The sequence below is a fragment of the Rhincodon typus genome, chromosome 4 (assembly GCF_021869965.1).
Source record: "Rhincodon typus isolate 14 chromosome 4, sRhiTyp1.1, whole genome shotgun sequence".
Taxonomy (NCBI): domain Eukaryota; kingdom Metazoa; phylum Chordata; class Chondrichthyes; order Orectolobiformes; family Rhincodontidae; genus Rhincodon; species Rhincodon typus.
In genome coordinates, this window is record NC_063335.1 from 23,599,434 (window position 1) to 23,605,195 (window position 5,762).

Below are 5,762 nucleotides of genomic sequence, written 5' to 3' on the forward strand. Positions count from 1 at the left end.
GGGGGGGGGGGTGGATAAACCAGGAACTGGGGGTAAACCAGGAACTGGGGGGTGGATAAACCAGGAACTAGGGGGTAAACCAGGAACCAGGGGTAATCCAGGAACTGGGGGGTAAACCAGGAACTGGGGGCTGGATAAACCAGGAACTGTGGGGTAGATAAACCAGGAGCTGGGGGATAAACCAGGAGCTGGGGGCAAACCAGGAATTGGGGGCAAACCAGGATCTAGGGGGTAAACCAGGAACTGGGGGTAAACCAGGAGCTGGGGCTAAACCAGGAACTAGGGGGTAAACCAGGAACTGGGGGCAAACCAGGAACTGGGGGTAAACCGGGAAGTGGGGATAAACCAGGAACTGAGGGGTGGATAAACCAGGAACTGGGGGATAAACCAGGAACTGGGGGCAAACCAGGAACTGAGGGATAAACCAGGAACTGAGGGAAAACCAGGAACTGGGGGTAAACCAGGAACTAGGGGGTAAACCAGGAACTGGGGGCAAACCAGGAACTGAGGGATAAACCAGGAACTGAGGGAAAACCAGGAACTGGGGGTAAACCAGGAACTGGAGGCAAACCAAAAACCGGGGGTAATCCAGAAACTGGAGATAAATCTGAAACTGGAGATAAATCAGGAACTGGAGGTAAATCAAGAATGGGGGGTAATCCAGAAACCAGGGTAAACCAGGAACCTGAGTAAACAAGAAATGCATGCAAACCAGGAATGGGGACAAACTAGGAACTGAGGACAACCCAAAAACCGGGGTAAATCAGGAACTGGGGGTAAATCAGGAAGCAGTGTGAATCAGGAACTGGGAGTAAACCAGATTTTGTGAGTAATCCAGGAACTGGAACAAACAATGAACTGGGGCTAAACCACCCCAGGTAATCCACACGGGGCAATTATAAATCAGAAAATTAATGTATCATACAGGGCAATCCAGGAAAGGGAGACATCAAAGAAAACAAATAACATCACCCAGAGAAAGTGGGACTGCAATTCAGAGAAGAACAGCCATTGGGGATTAGGAGCACTGCCTCAGTGATTAAGTCACAGGGTCAATCTGGAAGGAAAGCATTACTGAGCAGATGGGGCAGACTAAAAAGAAGTAGCAAACCAGAGAAGGGAACTATAAAGAAAAGCAACATAAAACAAAAGAGGGTTCATTCAGATACCAGAAAGGAAAAATCCAGAGGCTAGGAACATTGCAGCAAAATGGTGCGACTCAGGACAAGCAAATAAGAAGGACATGGGAGAGAATGGTAAAGCATGAATTAAAGGCAATCCAGGAGGTGAAATAATATGAAAAACAGTGTAAATTAGAAAGTGGGGCAATAACTATAGTAACAGTGTTAGAAGCAATTTTGAGGGGTATACAGGAAATGGAGATGTATTCTGTAGAAAAGGAGCTAATTCAGAGAGATCGAGAAGAAGGCGCAATATAGAAAAACAAATTTAAGTAATAGGAAAAAAGGTAAACAAGATTTTGGCAGGGCAACAAAGTAGCGCAATTGGCAGATAACCAAAACAATCATTATTCCAGCAATTGGGAGAGAAGAGTGTTCAATAAGGAGAAAAGGGAAAATACATAGAGAAGAACAGGCGAGGAGGCAGTCGGTGATGCTGCACAATAGGGTAACAGCCAAATTAGGAGGTAATCCCAGAGATAAGTGGCAATTCATAATCAATGATTATGCAGGATAATCAATACAGAAAAAAAAGACAATCCAGAGAAAACCTAATATATATTTTTGAAGAAAGCTCATGAAAGACTAAAACAGAGAAGGCAGTGTAGCCAAGCTGAAAGGTAAAGTACCCATCGGCCTACTGTCCCATCAGAGAGAGACAACTGGTGTTACTTTACCTGGAGGGCCACCACATCTCAGGTGAGGGGAGAAGGTTGAGAAGGAGAATCCCTCAAGGTAACCTGGTGTAGGAATTGAACGTATCCTGGTGGTGTCACCCTACATCATAGGCCAGCTGTCCAGCCAGCAGCACTAAACCAAACAGCATTAAAGGGTATTTATAAACAGGTTATGAGAAAGGAATGATCCAAAGCAAGAAGCTAGGGTAATGTTTTGTAAGGAACAAGGGTGTGAGTAATTCAAACAGTGAAACAATAGAGCATAATCAGAGAGAAGGTTAAGTGACCAACAGCGCAGAGAAACAAGCAGCAGAGGAAAAATATAGAAAATCGGAATTTCAAATTTTCAAATTTTGAATCCGCACTACATATTTCAAGGACAGCATCACGATCTCTCAGTTCAGCAGATTCTAATTCCCTTACGATCAGCTTATGTTTTCCATCCTACATGTGACCAGCACTTTCAGAGTAGCCTGTAGCAGTCCCACCCAAAATATCGGCAGAATCTGCATGAATTTCTGATGCTTTCTGTTTCCCTTGCAAATTGCCAGCACTGTCTGTCTTTTAACCTCAACAGTATCATACTCTGCGAAAGAGTGTCTGTATTTTTATGAATATAGTTGATACATTTCCCAGCAATATCCATTTGTAAAGGTGATTGCCTAATTATATTGGCAAACTCCCAGTATTTTTACCTGTGTTTGTATTTTTGTATATAAGAAGCGGGTTTGGTAGTCAGTTGAGAGATGTATTTATAGGACAATGTTAGTTTAATTAAACTTGAACAAGTACTGTACAAACATTTTTGACTTGGAGAAATATCAGGTATCAGTCAAGTGTGTGTAATGGAGGGAGATTCTGAGTCATTTGGTAAGCATCTATATTGGTTAAAAAAGTGAGGTGACCTATTATTTTTGGCATGAAAGACTGTAATATTGCGGAATATAGCAAATACTCTGAAATACGGTAAAAGTCAGATTATCCAAGTGTTAATATTTATTTGAAACACTGTGGTAAAGATGTCAGTTTAAAATATGTGGAAAGCATATGTTACCATCTCACAGAATTTTATACTTTTGTAATGTGATATTTGTTGACTTAAATATAGGTGAAGTAGGGGTGGGGTCTCGTGTTCAAACACATTCAATTCAAGGGACCTAGCATCAGCAATGGCGACTAACTAAAAGGAATCTCTTGTTTCTGATACCCCTATGATGCCTCTCCCAAGACTCCCATTGTACAAAACCCGTTAGCCATCACTTACCTGTCAACTGGGTTGTTCTGCGATCCTGGGCCTTCAGTGGGTGCATTTCCAGCAGCAATCATCGTCACTGGTGGCACTGCTGAGCCAATGAGATGCCAGCCTCTGATTGGCCAGCAGCTCTCAGCATATGGGACTTCCTAACCCCAGCATCCAGCAGCAACATCTCAACCTCCTTTCCAGAAGAGGCAGCTTGGCTCTCTTGTTGGCTCCAACCGGAATCACTTCCATAATACTCTGTCCATTGTGAAATATAAAGTAAAAGATTCACACCTTGAAATTAGAGCTCTGTAAGTAAAACCCATAGGACCATGAGATCACTGTATTTAGTACATTTCTTAGCAAATATTTCAGTTATCTAGTTGTGATCAAATATTCACCGAAACATGGTGCAAAAGAAGGTCTTTCAATCTATCATGTCTGCACTGGCTCGTTACATGAGCGTCATTACCTAGTGCCTATTTCCTGCTTTTTCTCCATACTCCTGCAAATAATATTTTCCCCAAATAATTGTCCAAAACCCTCTTGAATGCCTCAATCGAACCTTTCGCCACCACACTTCCAGGCAGTGCATTCAACACTCTAACAACTCGCTGTGAGAGTTTTTGTTTTTGCATATCACCCTTGTTTCTTTTGCACATCACTTTAAATCAATATCATCTCATTCTGAGATAACAAGGTGTAGAGCTGGATGAACGCAGCAGGCCAAGAAGCATCAGAGGAGCAGGAAAGCTGATGTTTCAGGTCTGGATCCTTCTTCAGAAATGGGTCTAGACCGGAAACATCAGCTTTCCTGCTCTTCTGATGCTACATGGCCTGCTGTGTTCATCCAGCTCTACAGCTTATTATCTCAGATTCTCCAGCATCGGCAGTCCCTACTATCTCTCCTCTCATTCTTGTTGCTTTTGTAAATGGGGACAGTTTGTTCCAATCAAATTATTCTAACCCACTCATGATTTTGAAAACCAGCTTTGGATCAACTCTTAACCTTCTTCTCTCCAACGAGAGCAGTCTCAACTCCTTAAATTTTTTCTTACAACTGAAGCTCCTCCCCCAGAACCACTTTTGTAAATCGCTTCTGCGTTCTCCTCAATGTGTTCATATCATTTGTATAATGTGGTGCCTAGAGCTGTACACAATACTCCAGCTGAGTCTCACAAGTGTCTTATACAAGTTCAACATCAACTCCTTGCTCTTGTACTCTATGCCCGCATTACTAAAGCTGAGGACATTGTATGCTTTACTTATTGACCTCACTAACTGTCCTGCCACCTTCAATTATCTGTGTACGTATACACACAAGTCCCTCTGCTCTGCATCCCTTTAGATTTGTCCCCCTATGTTAATATTGTCTTCCAATGTTCCTCCTATCAAAGCACATCACTCCCCACATCTCTGCATTGAAACTTATCTGCTCATTCCACCAACTTGTCAATGATCATTCTGCAGTTTCACACAGTCTTCCTCACAGTTTACAACTCTTCCACTGTTTGTGTCATCACGTTTAGTAAAACCGCCCAATTATATGGTATTTATACAAAGATAAAACTTGGTCATCAAATTCTAATGTTAATGAGTAAAGCAACCCTGTCATATTTTAGTTATATTATTTGAGCAATAATCCAGTGTTAATGGGGTCAGAGTTTTAAAGTCAGGACCTGTTGACTAATTCCTCCTGTTTGTGAATTCCTTTGACTACCACTAGTACAGTTCATTGCATCAAATATTTGATCAACTATATCTGTATCCCATCAATTTCCTACACTTCTGCTCTAACCTCCTCCTCGCACCATGCCCCCCCAAGAACTACAGTAGATCTTCCCTTTGTCTTCTCCTTCAGCACCACTTGTCTTCTCATCTAACACACCATCCTCCGCCATTCCTGGCAACCCTGGCATGATGCCACCACCAAACAAATCTTCCCCATCTCTCTCTTCTCAGCATTCCAAAGGACCGTTCCCTCTGTAAACAGCCTTGTCAACTCAATCCGCCCCATGCCTCATCCCCCTCCCAAACCATTCTCCTGTGAAAATGCAGGAGGTGTAATACTTGTCTTTTGAGTATCTGTCTCTCCTGACTGCCCAAGCCCCAATACTCCTTACAGTGATTTCATGTGTTCTTCTTTCAATCTAGTCTACTGTTTCCACTGCTCACAATACAGGTCTCCTCTGCATTGGCACGACCAAATGTAAATTGTCTGAGTGCTTTGAGGAACACCTCTGCACAGAATGCAAAGTTGACCCCAAAGCTTCCACCTTGCTCCCAAGTAGACACACCATCTCTTGCCTCAACAACAAGTGAGGAAAAGTATCTCATTTTCCAATGAGAAACTTTATTATCTTCTGGTCTCAACAATGACTTCAACAATTTCAGCCATAAACTCTATTTGCTCATCTTGCTTTTTGTATTTTTGCTTTTGTACACAACTATTCATTGTTCTGCCATTCATATCAATTCTGTACAAATCTTTGTTTGCTTGCTATACAACCATTACCACTCCATTTGTGTTTTGCACTATGAAATAATTTATTGCTAATTTCTCCGGTCCTTCACCGTATTGCCGACCTCCCCTCCCATTCTTCTTCTCTTACCGTTCCAGGATCCCAGCCAGAACCTTTAGACTCAATAGGGGATTTTACATAA